A 17022-nucleotide genomic window follows, 5' to 3' on the forward strand; every position below is an offset into this window, starting at 1 on the left:
TTATAGGAGACTTCAATTTGTGACACACATGCTGGAGTTCTCATGCAACAAATAGTAAAACATCCATTAGAGTTTCTAAAAAATATAATGATAATTTTCTAATGCAAAATTTTCTAATGCACACAACACAAGATCCACCTCATTTTAGACCTCATTATGACAACTAAATTTGAATTAATCACTGGACTGAAAGTTGGTGGTTGCCTAGGGTGCAGTGATCATGACATGATTAATTCAATATGAGCAAACAGGGGACAGTCCTAACCAATAATATATATTCTTGGTGCTTTAAAAGGGCTAACTTCTCAAAGATGAAGAAAATTATGAGACATTGATTGTGAGGAGTAATTTAGACCGAAAAAGAGATCAATCAAAAAGAAGATTGAATAGTGACTTGATCACAGTGTGTAAGTACCTTCATGGAGATAAAATACTGGGTATTAAAGGGCCCTGTAATCTAACAGAGAAAGGCCTAACAAAAACCAATGGATGGGAAGCTGAAACCAGACACATTCAAACTAGAAATAAAACAAAAAATGTTAACCATTGGAACAAAGTACCAAGGGCAGAGGTGGCTTCTCCATCTCTTGATATCTTCAAATCAAGACTGGATCCTTTGCTGGAGGATTTGGTTTAGTCAGACGCAGGTATTGGGTTCAATACAGGGGTAAGAGAATAAAATGTAATGGCCTCTGATATGCAGGTCAGACTAGATAATCTAATGGTCCCTTCTGTCCCTTAAACTATGAATCAACACATGTTGTCCATTCAATCTTCTTATAGCCTAGAAACAACAACAGTCACCAAGGTAACAGCCAAATGCTCTTAACCCTCCCCTCTATTGAATGTTAATGTTCCTGAGGAATTAATCTTTGTTTTCCACTGTTTGTGATCTTAATCCTGGGCAAAACTATGAAATGGCTGATGCAAGATTTGATTAATAAAGAATTAAAGAAGGGTAATATAAGTAATACCAATTAACATGGGTTTATAGAAAATAGATCCTGTCAAACTAATTTAATATCTTTTTTATGAGATTACAAGTTTAGTTAATAAAAGTAATAGTGCTGATGTAATATCCTTATACTTCTGTAAAGCATTTGACTTGGTACAGCATAATATTTTGATTAAGAAACTAGAATGATACAAAATTAACATAGTACAATGCACTAAAAACTGACTAACTTACAGGTCACATGGGGAAAGCATCATCAAAAGAGTTTGTGTGGGACCCAAGAACCCATTAATGCCAACTGACAAGGGAGTTACAGGAATGTCCTGATTCGGGTATGGCCATTCTGGTTCACTAAAGAATGTCATGTGAGGTATTAAATGAAAGCCGGGATCACACTCATCATTAATATTATTATAAAACATATGTACAAATACTACGTAAGGAGTTCTTTTTATATTTATATAAAATTAGGGCTGTCAAGCAATTTAAAAAAGTAATTAATTACAAATTAATTGTTAACAATAGAATACTATTTATTTTGAATATTTTTTTATGTTTACTACATTTTCAAATATATTAATTTCAATTACAACACAGAATACAAAGTGTACAATGCTCACTTAATATTTATTTTTATTACACATATTTGCACTGTAAGAAAAAAATTGTATTTTTCAATTCACCTTATATAAGTACTGTGGTGCAATCTCTTTATCCTGAAAATTGAACTTACAAATGTAGAATTATGTACAAAAAAAACTGCATTCAAAAATAAAACAATGTAAAATTTTAGAGCCTACAAGTCCACTCAGTCCTATTTCTTGGTCAGCCAATCACTAAGACAAATAAGGTTAGTTATAATTTGCAAGAGATAATGCTGCCTGCTTCTTATTTACAATGTCACCTGAAAGTGAGAACAGGCATTCACATGGCACTTTTGTAGCCGGCATCGCAAGATATTTATGTGCCAGATGCACTAAAGAGTCATATGTCCCTTCATGCTTCAACCATCCTTCAAGAGGATGTGTGTCCATGCCAATGATGGGTTCTGCTCAATAACGATCCAAAACAGTGTGGACTAATGCATTTTCATTTTCATCATCTGAGTCAGATGCCACCAGTAGAAGGTTGATTTTCTTTTTTGGTGGTTCAGTTATGTAGTTTCCGCATCAGAGTGTTGCTCTTTTAAGATTTCTCAAAGCATGCTCCACACCTCATCCCTCTCAGATTTTGGAAGGCACATCAGATTCTTAAATCTTGGGTCGAGGGCTGTAACTATTTTTAGAAATCTCTTTTCGTTTTTTGAAATCTGCTGTGAAAGTGTTCTTAAAACGAACGTGTGCTGGGTCATCATCCAAGACTGCTATAACATGAAATATATGCAGAATGTGGGTAAAACAGAGCAGGAGACCTACAAGTCTCGTCCCAAGGAGTACAGTCACAAATTTAATTGATGCATTATTTTTTTAATGAGCATCATCAGCATGGAAGCATGTCCTCTAGAATGGTGGCCAAAGCATGAAGGGGCATACGAATGTTTAGCATATCTGGCAAGCAAAAGTGCCATGCAAATGCCTGCTCTCACTTTCAGGTGACATTGTGAATAAGAAGCAGGCAGCAGAATCTCCTGCAAATTGTAACCAACCTTGTTTGTCTGAGCGATTGGCTGACCAAGAAGTAGGACTGAGTAGATTTATAGACTCTAAAGTTTTACACCGTTTTGTTTTTGAGTGCAGTTGTGTAACCAAAAAAAATCTGCATTTGTAAGTTACACTTTCACAACAACGAGATTGCACTTCAGTACTTATTTGAGGTGAATTGAAAAATACTATTTCTTTTATCATTTTTACAGTACATATATTTGAAATAAAAAATAATATAAAGTGAGCACTGTGCACTTTGTATTCTGTGTTGTAATTTAAATCAATATTGAAAATGTAGAAAAACATCCACAAATATTTAATAAATTTCAATTGGTATTCTATTGTTATAAGTGCGATTAATGGTGATTAATTTTTTTGTTAACTGCGATTAATTGACAGCCCTCTCTCTCTCTCTCTCTCTCTTTATTTATATATATATATATATATACTGAAAAATATTCTTTAAATATCAAGGTAAGGCTGAAAAGCAGGTTTTCCTCCCAACAGGAGGTAAGAAATGTATCTCTATCGGATATAAATTAAGCAGCGTAAACTAACACAATGGATGCCCATTTACATACAAAGTCAGAAGTTAGCAAAGAGATGTGAAGTTAACAGGGAAGAAGCACCCAGGAAAAATAAACCACAGGTGGTTATCCTGGCTGTATGCAAAGACAATGAACTTTGGGGAGTACATGTAGAAGGCAAAGATGACATCCCCTTATCCGGCACCTAGAAAGTAAACGGACAGCACCTTTATTTATGAAAATGGGATCACAAGTAGCCGTTGTTGAAACACTGCACAGGACTTTGGGAGTGAGATTAACCTGTTGGTTTAGTCTCTATAAAGCATGTTATGACAAGTCATTTGCGTCTTTGAAAATAAATTTATCCTTGTTTTCACTATAAATATATCTAAGTGCTGTGATATTAAGCAAAGTGCTGATCCTAGTGTTAAATCAGACAAGCTGGTGAATACACTGTCTCTCTGTGGACAGAAGACCTGGTGTATCTGAGTGTTCAGTGGATAAGGGTCTGGACCCTACGGGGGAATGCTTCATAGGGACTCGGGGACTGGAATGCACCTATTGTTAACCTGCAAGGCAAAATAAGGGCTAGCATAGTCCAGAGGGCAGTGCTTGGGTGGCCAACAGGCTGGTGGTGTCATAGACTGATAGAAAATTAGGGTTGGACCTCAGGAGGTCAAAGCAGGACCAACCCCAACTAATCCCAGCCAGGGCTTTGTCAAGCCGGGCCTTAAAAACCTCTGCAGATTGACATTCCACCACCTCCCTAGGTAACCCATTCCAGTGCTTCATCACCCTCCTAGTGAAATAGTGTTTCCTAATATCCAACCTAGACCTCCCCCACTGCAACTTGAGACCATTGCTTCTTGTTATGTCATCTGCCACCACCGAGACTAGCCTAGCTCCAGCCTCTTTGGAACCCCCCTTCAGGTAGTTGAAGGCTGCTATCAAATCCTCCCTCGCTCTTCTCTTCTGCAGACTAAATAAGCCCAGTTCCCTCAGCTGCTCCTTATAAGCCATGTGCTGCAGTCTCTTAATCATTTTCATTGCCCTCCGCTGGACTCTCTCCAATTTGTCCACATCCTTTCTGTAGTGGGGGGGGGGGGGAGCCAAAACTGGATGCAGTACTCCAGATGTGGCCTCACCAGTGCTGAATAGAGGGGAATAATCACTTCCCTCAATCTGTTTGCAATGCTCCTACTAATGCAGCCCAATATGCCGTTAGCCTTCTTGGCAACAAGGGTACACTGTTGACTCATATCCAGCTTCTCATCCACTGTAATCCCCAGGTCCTTTTCTGCAGAACTGTCGCTTAGCCAATCAGTCCCCAGCATGGGATTCTTCTGTCCTAAGTGTAGGACTGTGCACTTGTCCTTGTTGAACCTCATCATATTTCTTTTAGCCCAATCCGCCAATTTGTCTAGGTCACTCTGGACCCTATCCCTACCCTCCAGCACATCTACCTCTCCCCACAGCTTAGTGTCATCCATGAACTTGCTGAGGGTGCAATCCATCCCATCATCTGGATCATTAATTAAGATGTTGACCAAAACTTTCCCCAGGACCGACCCCCTGTGGCACTCCACTTAATACCGGCTGCCAACTAGACATCGAGCCATTCATCACTACCCATTGAACCCAATGATCTAGCCAGCTTTCTAGCCACCTTCTAGTCCAGTCATCCAATCCATACTTCTTTAACTTGCTGGCAAGAATACTGTGGAAGACCGTATCAAAAGCTTTGCTAAAGTCAAGATATAGCACGTCCACCGCTTTCCCCATAGCCACAGAGCCAGTTATCTCATCATAGACAGGTTGGTCAGGCATGATTTGCCCTGTGTGAATCCATGTTGACTGTTCCTGATCACCTTCCTCTCCTCCAAGTGCTTCCAAATGGATTCCTTAAGGACCTGCTCCATGATTTTTCCGGGGACAGAGGTGAGGTCTGTAGTTCCCCAGATTGTCCTTCTTCCCTTTTTTAAAGATGGGCACTATATTTGCCTTTCCCCACTCATCTGGGACCTCCTTCAATCACCACAAGTTTTCAAAGATAATGGCCAATGGCTCTGCAGTCACATCTGCCAACTCCCGCAGCACCCTCAGCTGCATTAGATCTGGCCCCATGGACTTTTGCATGTCCAGCTTTTCTAAATAGTCATTAACCTGTTCTTTCACCAATGAGGGCTGCTCACCTCCTCCCCCTACTGTGCTGCCCAGGGCAGCAGTCTGGGAGTTGACCTTGTCTATGAAGACCAAGGCAAAAAAGCATTGAGTACTTCAGCTTTTTACACATCATCTGTCACTAGGTTGCCTCCCCCCATTCAGTAAGGATCCCACACTTTCCCTGACCTCCTCCTTGTTTCTACCTGTAGAAACCCTTGTTACCCTTCACATCCCTTGTTAGCTGCAACTCCAATTGTGCTTTGGCCTTCCTGATTACACCCCTGCATGCTTGAGTAATTTTCCACTTCTTGTAAGCTTCTTTTTTGTATTTAAGTTCACTGAAGATTTCTCTGTTAAGCCAAGCTGGTCGCCTGCCATATTTACTATTCTTTCTACACATCGGGATGGAGTCTACTGGACTCCTTTCCCCCTTATATTAGCCTCCCCGGGGAGCCTGCCCATCAGTTCCCTGAGGGAGTCAAAGTCTGCTTTTCTGAAGTCCGGGGTCTGTATTCTGCTGCTCTCCTTTCTTCTTTTTGTCAGGATCCTGAACTTGACCATCTCATGGTCATTGCTGCCCAGGTTGCCACCCACTTCTACTTCCCCTACTAATTCTTCCCTGTTTGTGAGCAGCAGGTCAAGAGGAGCATGGCCCCTAGTCGGTTCCTCCAGCACTTGTACCAGGAAGTTGTCCCCAACACTTTCCAAAAACTTCCTGGATTGTCTGTGCACTGCTGTATTTCTCGCCCAGTAGATGTCAGGGTGATTGAAGTCCCCCATGAGAACCAGGGCCTGTGATCTAGAAACTTCTGTTAGTTGTCAGAAGAAAGCCTCGTCTACCTCATCTTCCTGGTCTGGTGGTCTATAGCAGACGCCCACCACGACATCACCCATGTCAGACTATTGTTACCCAGTTAAGCACAAGCAAGTCTCTGTCACAATGGAGGCATGAGGGTAACAAGGTGACTCCCAGTCCTGGGTACCCTGAGAATGATCAGAGAGTGTTTCTAGTGGGGTCTGGCAGTAATCAGTCCTTGACTCTGTGCTATTAACATATTTATCAACGACCTGGAAGAAAACATAGAATCAGGGCCATCCCTACCCATATGCAAAGTATGCAGCTGCGTAGGGCACCAGGAAATTTGGGGCACCACATTTCCTGGTGCCCTACGCAGCTGCATGCTGCTCCAGCCCCTGCTCCACCTCTTCCCCTTGGCCCCCACCCAGCCCTGCCTCTTCCCACCTCTGCTCTGCCCCAGTCCTGCTCCCCACTCTCCTGAGGACTGCAGCAGGGGGTTAGGCCTGCATTCACCGGCGGTGGAAAGTGAAGCGACCTGGGCAGCCGCGCCACTGGTGAGAATGGCTAGGGATGGCCCTGCATACAATCATGCAAAAAAAAAAAAAAAAAAAAAATCACTGATAAAGTTTGCAGATGCCACAAAAATTGGGGGAGTGGTAAATACTGAAGAGAGCAGTTTCAGAGTAACAGCCGTGTTAGTCTGTATCCACAAAAAGAAGAACAGGAGTACTTGTGGCACCTTAGAGACTAACAAATTTATTAGAGCATAAGCTTTCGTGGACTACAGCCCACTTTACTTATGCAAAATGATCTGGATGGCTTGGTAACGAGGGGAAAAGGAAACAATAGGCCACACTTACAGGATGGGGAACTCTATCTTGGGCAGCAGATATGCTAAAAAAATATTTGGGGGTCATGGTGGATAATGAGCTCCCAGTGTGATTCTGTGGCCAAAAGGGCTAAGGCGGTGATATGCAGGCTATGTACACAATACAGCTTATGTCGGTATAAATTGTGTCACTCATAAGCCTCCCCCCGAGCAACATAAGTTACCCTAAACTAGGCACCGACATAGCTAGTGCCATTAACAGGGGCTGGAATAATTAAGTTGACAGGAGAATTCTCTCCCATCAGCTTAGAGCATCTGCACTAGCAGTAGTGCAGCTGTGCCACTCTAAGCTCCATAGTTAGGGCCCTACCAAATTCATGGCCATGAAAAACGCATCACGGACCATGAAATCTGGTCTTGTCCTGTGACATCTGGTCTTTTGTGTGCTTTTTACTCTATACTATACAGATTTCACGGGGAAGACCAATGTTTCTCAAATTGGGGGTCCTGCCCAAAAGGGAGTTGGGGAGGGGGTGTCACAAGGTTATTGGGGGTGTGTGTGCGGTATTGCCACCCTTACTTCTGTGCTGCCTTCAGAGCTGGGTGGCCAGAGAGCAACGGTTGTTGGCTGGGTGCCCAGCTCCGAAGGCTGCACCCCACCAGCAGCAGTGCAGAAGCAAGGGTGGCAATACCATACCATACCACCCTTACTGCTGCGCTACTGCCTTCAGAACTGTGTGGCTGGAGAGTGGCGGTTGCTGACTGATGGTCCAGCTCTGCAGGCAGGAATGCAGAAGTAAATGTGCCAATACCATACAATGCCATCCTTACTTCTGCACTGCTCTTGGTGCCACCTTGCTCAACCTGCCCAGCTCTGAAGGCAGCGCTGCTTCCAGCAGCGGTGCAGAAGTAAGGATAGCAGTACTGCAACCCTCCCTACAATAACCTTGCAACTCCCCCCACACCTCTCACAATTCCTTTTGGGCTCAGGATCCCTACAATTACAACACTGTGAAATTTCAGGTTTAAATATCTGAAATCATGAAATTTATGATTTTAAAAATCCTATGACCATGAAATTGGCCAAAATGGACCATGAATTTGGTAGGGCCCTATCCATATGTAGCCAGAGCCTCAGACTGAGGCTCCTTTAATGTGTCTCCTGCTACTCTTTGCAGCACATAATAGTAAAACATTGTGTGATTTAATTATTAACCAATCAGGATGCTTTTACTAGGTTATTAACCAAGTGTAGTTAATTGTAGTAATAAAATAATACTGGCTCAGCCATTTTGCTGTGAGAATTATACATGTATAATAAAATTGTAAATGAAACAATGAAGTCACACTACTGTGGCTCTTTCACGGTTGAGGGCTAATTTAGCTCCTGAACCATTGAGGTCTGAGTATCACTGGGCTAATGCAAAGCTTGGAGGAATAAAAAGGAGAATCTCAATTAGGAATATTTGACACTAGTGAAACGTCTCACTGTGTCCAGTTCTAGTGTCCACAGTTCATGAAGCCAAGCCTGGTGATAAATTGGAGAAGCTTCAGAGAAGAGCCACAAGAATGAATAAAGGATTAGAAAACCTGCCTTAGAGTGCCAGACTCAAGGAACTCAATCTATATAGCTTAAGAAAGAGACAGTTAGGGAGTGGCTTGAGTACAATCTATAAGTAGCTAGATGGGGCACAAATATTTAATAATGGGCTCTTTAGTCTAGCAAAGACAGGTGTAATAAGATCTAGTGGCTTGAAGTTGAACTAGACAAAATTCAGGCTAGAAAAAAGGTGCAAATGTTTAACAGTGAGGTTAATTAACAATTGGAACAATTTACCAAGTGTCATGCTGGATTTTCCATCACTGGACATGTTTAAATCAAGATTGGATGTTTTTCTAAAAGATCTGCTCTAGTTAAAACAAAATAATTCAGGAAGTCCTTTGGCCTGTGTTATACAGGAGGTTAGACTATGTTATCATAGTGGTTCCTTCTGGCCTTATACTCTACCTATTATTCCTGCTTAGGAATCTTCACCAGTTACAACAAATGTGTTTGTAATATTAATATAATAATATTTCTTTCTGACAGCTGTGTTGCATAACAAGCTCATTATAAACAATTATTTTTATGTGCGCAGTAAAAGTGTAAGATGAAGAATCTGTGTACAATACGATTACATGTGGAAATAGATTAGTTGTGAATGTTATGCTATTTTTGGAGACGTTATCTTAAGACACTATGTTTATATCCAGCTCACAAATGTAGGCTACAAGCTCATTTTAATTTTCTAGTTTATGGTGTATATATAATTCCATAGTGTGTGGTGGGTTTATTTTTGGCTTTTTTTTTTAAATGAGTGCTGCATGTTCTGTAAAAATTGCATAAATACTAATGTTTGCTTACTATGACTCTGTAAATGATGGCAGGTCATGAACATGTGCATTGTACACACTATCTGTTATACAGAACTATTTTGCTGTATAAAGGTTAGTTTTAGATAAATACCACTGAGGCTTGTTTGTCTGAGTGGCATTAGCAGAATACCTGTGTTGATCTCTTGGGTGTCTATTACTTAGATTTTTTTTCTATCTGGAAGACACATACATTATTTCTCACATCATTTCATGGGAGACAGAGTGTGACATTGTACCCCCATATTCATCATAGTGGTATGATTATATGATTATGACATAATTATGATGCATTTTGTACAAGGCGTCACTGGAAAAGTTATAATCTGCTGAATATGATTATGCTATTTGTGTGCATGTATCATTTTTGTATTTGAAGTTATGAACATTGACTATATATCTGTATTTCAAATGAGCTTACTCTGGGTAACACACACAACTAGACTCTCAGGTACAACAATGAAGAAGCTAAACAGTGCTAATGGCTCATCAACAAAGACAATGGACCATGGAAGAGCTTAGCCTTCCTGTGAACATTTCAGCCAACCTATGAGTAATGGCTGCTATGACCCAGCAAGGCATGCAGGGGCATGTGACCAGACCACATGACACAACTCCATTTTGGTATCTGTATTTTTACACAAACTGGACTGGAAACTTAGCTTGGAACAAAGGGTTCCTGCCATATGGAAAAGCTATATAAAGTGGGAAGTGACATCATCTCTGGGCCTCACTCCCAAACAAGAGAACTCCTGGAAACCCCTGAGGAACAAAGACTGAACTGGGGGAAGTGCTGGTCCCAGGTCAAAAGGATGTGTATGGAAACCTGGTAGACTGCTTGTATCATCAGTCAGTGTGATAAATTGCTAACTCCTATCTATCTAGTATGTTAGGCTTAGTTTGCGTTTTTGTTTATTTGCTATATAATTTGCTTTGATCTGTTTGTTATCACCTATAATCACTTAAAATCTATCTTTCTATAGTTAATAAACTTGTTTTATGTTTTAGCTTAACCAGTTGGTTTTCAGTGAAGGGTCTGGGAAAATCTCAGCTCTGTAAACAAAGCCTGTTGCATATCTTTCCAACATCAAGGGGAAAGGTAACTATATTAAGGAACTTGCATTGTAAGCTGTGCAGTTCAAGACAGTATAATACTGGGTTTATACTCCAATAAGGGTGCAAGGCTGGCGAGCTGGGAAATTGGCTATTGTCTTTTTTCTGTCCTTGAGTGGCTCAGTTGGGTGTGTGGCACCACCTGCTGTCGTGCTGGATGATAACAGGGCCTGGAGAGGATGGCTGAACCACCAGCAGAGCAGTATGAGAGAGACTAGCCCAGCTGTATGTTAGGGGGCAAAGTGGTTCCCACAGGTCCCAGATTGCTCCCCGGGGGGTGACAACCTGTTACACAGAGTTCAGGTTGTCTGCATGTGAACTTTGTGGTTGAAAAAGGTAGATTTGTTACGGCAATGGAAAGTGACCGAGTGTATGTATATGTGTATGTTTGTCATTGTTTGTTTGTTGTGGTTTTGTGCAACTTGACTAGTCTAGAGCTAGGCAGAACATTTTTGACTAAATGAACTTTTGTTGAAGCAAAGATATTTAACAGCGAGGTACTTTGTTGGGAAGGAGTTTTGTGTCCAGAGATTGCTAGTCACTTCCTAGGAGAGAGAGTCAATGCCAATGTAGAACAAAGACAAATTTCAAAACCTAGAAATTTGTCGCAAAATGGAATTATCTGCCAGCCTGCTTCACACAAAATTGTTGTTTATTTGAGTTTCCTTGATTAAAATAAATAAAAATTATAGTTTCAATAGGGTTTAAGGCCAAACGGGACCTTTAGGTCACCTAGTCTTATGTCCTGTAAATCACAGGCTTAGTTCCCTGTAAGCTGCATGGCCATACGGCAGCCTATTTAGCGCTGCGCAGGCACACAGGCACACACCTGGGGACCACTGAGACCCAAACTAGTGAGTAAACAAAGCCAGTGTCCCTTCACTCTAACAAAAGCACATTCAACTGTCATTCTGCACCTGCTGAGCCAGTAGCTGAATCTTTCCTTGGTGCTGTGAAGGTGGCCAATGTACGGCTTCATGAACCTGGGGAAGGAGTAGGCTAGGTCCCCCAGGATCACTACTGGCATTTCAACATCGCCAACGGTAAACCGACAATAGGGAAAGTCTATGCTTGCAGCTTTCTAAACAGTCCTGTGTTCTTAATGATATGAGCATCATGCACCACCCCTGACCAGTCCACATGGATATTGTTGACACATACCTAATGATCCACACCGCTGAATGATGTAGTTGTGCTGACCTAAGCACCGGTGTGGCCAGCAGTATATTGCCTCTCTCAGAGATGGATTAACTATGCCAATGGGAAAGCTGTCTCCCATCGGTGTAGAGTATCTTCATTAAAGTGCTACAGTGGCACAGTTGCACCAATGCAGCATTTTAAGTGTAGACTTGCCCTAATTTTTTTTTTTTAATACACACAGTGAATTATAGACAAACACATAGTAACTCAGACTATCTAGGTAATCTATTTTCAGTGGCTTATAAATTTGCCAAACTAACCGTTCAGGCTGAAGTTGTCCATGCCTGAGCTTGAAGCATTTTGAACCATTCCAGCAAAAACCAATTCCAACCTTTTTAAGAACAAGTTTAGGGGAAAAGAGATCATTTTTCTCATGGTAAAAATATATATATAAAGAAGCCGCTACATCTTAAAACATGATAGTCCTGGGTTGCAGAAGAGTGCCTTGTACTAGCCTCACACAAATTCATAAAAAAAATTGGCCAACATCAAAATATACTCAGAAAAAAAAAAATCGTCATTTATACCTGATATCAGTAGAACTTGTTTCACGCTTGGTCCTTAATTTTCTGACCATTAAAAATATATTGCACATACCTGCAAGCCAGCCACCATCAAACTATCCTTTCAGAAACAGAAGTAGAATCCAGGAATCTTGATAACTCACATGCCACTGCTGTTTAGAAAGCTGTTCTGTAGCCCATTGGCAATGTGTCACAGCTTTACAGAGACAAACTCTGTACTACTATTAGTTAATAAGAGTCAGAATAGTCAAAACCAGAAGGGACCACTGATATCATCTAGGCAGACTGCCTATATAACACAGACCATACACCTCCCCCACAATGATTCCTTTTGAGCTAAAGCATTTTTTTAAAAATCCAACCTTGATTTAAAAATTGCCACAACCCTTGGTAAATTGTTCCAGTGCGAAATTACTGTTAAAAATTTACACCTTATTTCCAGTCTGAATTTGTCTAGCTTCAACTGTCAGGCATTGAATCCTGTTATATCTTTGCTAGATTGAAGAGTTGTTATCAAATATTTATTCCCCATGTAGCTACTTACAGCCTGTGATCAAGTCACCCCCTAACCTTCTCTTTGTTAAGCAGAAGTTACTAGATTGCAGGCCCTGGTTCTCATGGGAGACTTTAATCACCCTGATATCTGCTGGGAGAGCAATACAGCGGTGCACAGATAATCCAGGAAGTTTTTGGAAAGTGTAGGGGACAATTTCCTGGTAAAAGTGCTGGAGGAACCAACTAGGGGCAGAGCTCTTCTAGACCTGCTGCTCACAAACCGGGAAGAATTAGCATGGGAAGCAAAAGTGGATGGGAACCTGTGAGGCAGTGACCATGAGATGGTCGAGTTCAGGATCCTGACACAAGGAAGAAAGGAGAGCAGCAGAATACAGACCCTGGACTTCAGAAAAGCAGACTTTGACTCCCTCAGGGAACTGATGGGCAGAATCTCCTGGGAGAATAACATGAGGGGGAAAGGAATCCAGGAGAGTTGGCTGTATTTTAAAGAATCCTTATTGAGGTTGCAGGAAAAAAAATCCCGATGTGTAGAAAGAATAGTAAATATGGCAGGCGACCAGCTTGGCTAAACAGTCAAATCCTTGCTGATCTTAAACGCAAAAAAGAAGCTTACAAGAAGTGGAAGATTGGACAAATGACCAGGGAGGAGTATAAAAATATTGCTCAGGCATGCAGGAGTGAAATCAGGAAAGCCAAATCACACTTGGAGTTGCAGCTAGCAAGAGATGTTAAGTGTAACAAGAAGGGTTTCTTCAGGTATGTTAGCAACAAGAAGAAAGTCAAGGAAAGTGTGGGCCCCTTACTGAATGCGGGAGGCAACCTAGTGTCAGAGGATGTGGAAAAAGCTAATGTACTCAGTAATTTTTTTGCTCTGTTTTCACAAACAAGGTCAGCTCCCAGACTGCTGCACTGGGCAGCACAGTATGGGGAGAAGGTGACCAGCCTCTGTGGAGAAAGAAGTGGTTCGGGACTATTTAGAAAAATTGGACGAGCACAAGTCAATGGGGCCGGATGCACTGCATCCGAGGGTGCTAAAGGAGTTGGCGGATGTGATTGCAGAGCCATTGGCCATTATCTTTGAAAACTCATGGCGATGAGGGGAGGTCCTGGATGACTGGAAAAAGGCTAATGTTGTGCCCATCTTTAAAAAAGTGAAGGAGGATCCAGGGAACTACAGGCCAGTCAGCCTCACCTCAGTCCCTGGAAAAAATCATGGAGCAGGTCCTCAAGGAATCAATTCTGAAGCACTTAGAGGAGAGGAAAGTGATCAGGAACAGTCAGCATGGATTCACCAAGGGCAAGTCATGCCTGACTAACCTAATTGCCTTCTATGAGGAGATAACTGGGTCTGTGGATGAGGGGAAAGCAGTAGATGTTATTCCTTGACTTTAGCGAAGCTTTTGTTACGGTCTCCCACAGTATTCTTGCCAGCAAGTTAAAGAAGTATTGGCTGGATGAATGGACTATATGGTGGCTAGAAAGCTGGCTAGATTGTTGGGCTCAACGGGTAGTGATCAACAGCTCCATGTCTAATTGGCAGCCGGTTTCAAGCGGAGTGCCACAAGGGTCGGTCCTGGGGCCAATTTTATTCAATATCTTCATTAATGATCTGGAGGATGGCATGGACTGCACTCTCAGCAAGTTTGCAGATGACACTAAACTGGGAGGAGTGGTAGATACGCTGGAGGGTAGGGATAGGATACAGAGGAACCTAGACAAATTAGAGGACTGGGCCAAAAGAAACCTGATGACGTTCAACAAGGACAAGTGCAGAGTCCCGCACTTAGCACGGAAGAATCCCATGCACTGCTACAGACTAGGGACCGAGTGGCTAGGCAGCAGTTCTGCAGAAAAGGACCTAGGGGTTACAGTGGACGAGAAGCTGGATATGAGTCAAAAGTGTGCCCTTGTTGCCAAGAAGGCTAACGGCATTTTGGGCTGTATAAGTTGGGGCATTGCCAGCAGATCGAGGGATGTGATCATTCCCCTCTATTCGACATTGGTGAGGCCTCACCTGGAGTACTGTGTCCAGTTTTGGGCCCCACATTACAAGAAGGATGTGGAAAAATTGGAAAGAGTCCAGCGGAGGGCAACAAAAATGATTAGGGGGCTGGAGCACATGAGAGGCTGAGGGAACTGGGATTGTTTAGTCTGCAGAAGAGAAGAATGACAGGGGATTTGATAGCTGCTTTCAACTACCTGAAAGGGGGTTCCAAAGAGGATGGATCCAGACTGTTCTGTGGTGGCAGATGATAGAACAAGGAGTAATAGTCTCAAGTTGTAGTGGGGGAGGTTTAAGTTGGATATTAGGAAAAACTTTTTCACTAGGAGGGTGGTGAAGCACTAGAATGGGTTACCTAGGGAGGTGGTGGAATCTCCTTCCTTAGAGGTTTTTAAGGTCAGGCTTGACAAAGCTCTGGCTGGGATGATTTAGTTGGGATTAGGTCCTGCCTTGAGCAGGGGGTTGGAGTAGATGACCTCCTGAGGTCCCTTCCAACCCTGATATTCTATGATTCTAAATAGATTGAGCTCCTTTAGTCTATCACTATAAGGCAGGTTTTCTAACTCATTAATCATTCTCTCCAATTTATCAACATCTTTCTTGAATTGTGGGCACCAGAACTGGATACAGTGTTCCAGCAGCAGTTGCACCAGTGCCAAATGTAGAGGTAAAATAACCTCTCTATTCCTACCTGAGATTCCCTTGTTCATGCATTAGTCCTTTTGGCTACAATATTGTACAGGGACCACATGCTCAGCTGATTATCCTTTCAGAGTCACTGCTTCCCAGGATAGTGTCCTCTCTTTTGTATGTTCCAGTTGTTCCTTTAGCTTAAGGGATAGGTCTGTGCTGTGTATAGCTCATTGTGCTGGCTATAGTTGACTGACACTTCCCATTAATATAAGAATCTGTTTTCAGTTGTTCATTAACCATTCAGACTGAAACTTCCTATGCCAGCAATCAGGGACCAGCTGAATTTTTTTGGAAGGTTTCCACAAAAAATGATTCAGTCATTTCCAAGAACAAAATTAGGGAAAACGTTTTTGCTCATATTAAAATCATTTCTTCGTTAAAGCCTTTGTGTTTTAGAGTAAGGATGTAAAACTGGAGTTGGAGGCAGCAGGGTCTTTAAGGTGCAGGGTTTTGCTATTCCTCTGAAAAAAAATCACTTGTGTTTGACCACATTCTAAGCTGCTGAAAAATCTTTTTGCACGTGCTTAGAAGAGACTTATGGGGCAGCTAAATTTATCCAACGATGCTCTCTGCTTTGGGCATGCTCCATCCCAGGGGACAAAAAGGACTTTCCCTGCAATTGCTTACCCAGCCCCCCAGAGCAGTTTTCTGAGCCTGCACTGCTCCCCCTACACTGGCACCCAGACATCCTGTAGCACAAAGGTAAGCACTGGGACAAGGCATGTGGAAGATTGGGATACAGAGAATAGGGAAACTAGCAAGGTAAAGAGCAAGGGTAGAGAGTAAAATGGGATAAGAAGCCAGAGGGATTGGGGATAGAGACTGGGAGGAAGACTAAGCTCAGGCAGGAACCAGAGACTAACTAGCCAAGGAAAATGGAGCAGGGCTAAGGAGCTGGGGATTGTAGGGAAGGAGTAGGACAAGCTAAAAGAAACGGGCAGAAGGGACAATGGCTGGTAGAGCATGCTCTTTTCCAAAGATCCAGAGGGGAATCTAATATTTCAGAGTGTGTCTTTATTCCTCCACTGTCACAAACAGCTGTGAAACTTGCTGGCAAACTCTTATCCCTCTCCACTGCCAGCTAACAGCTTGTTACTGGTATCACTTACCTCACTACCTCAAGTGAAATAATCTTTCAAATCACCCCACTGACCCCAATCCTGTTAATGAACTACATGGATAGTAATACTATATCACACAATGAAAGTTGTTTTGTTTCCCTTCTCACAAGCCTAGGAAAATTGCAACCCCTCTTTACATTATAGCTGTGTGTGTGTATGTATGTATGTATGTAATCATGCACTCAGGTGGTAGGAAATGCCAGAATGGAAGTTACACAAGCCGCCTCCTCCTCCTCCCCCCCCCCCCCCCCCAGGACCCCTGCTTCATTCAGTCAGACTGAATAATGGATGCGTGATGAATTAGACTATAGAACAGGGCAGGCATTTCTTCCCCCCACCCCCATATACCTAATTTGAGATTTTGGGCTCTGATTTGCAGAAATGCTGAGCACGCACTTCTGAGGCTAATAAGCACTTTGCTAGCCACATAGAAAGTGAAAGATAATGTGAAATACTCTTGAAACTTCAAGACTCAGGTGAATTAAATTAGGCATCCAAAATTAGTGGATATATTTTGCCTTAAGC

The sequence above is a fragment of the Malaclemys terrapin genome, chromosome 1 (genome assembly GCF_027887155.1).
Source record: "Malaclemys terrapin pileata isolate rMalTer1 chromosome 1, rMalTer1.hap1, whole genome shotgun sequence".
NCBI classification, from domain to species: domain Eukaryota; kingdom Metazoa; phylum Chordata; order Testudines; family Emydidae; genus Malaclemys; species Malaclemys terrapin.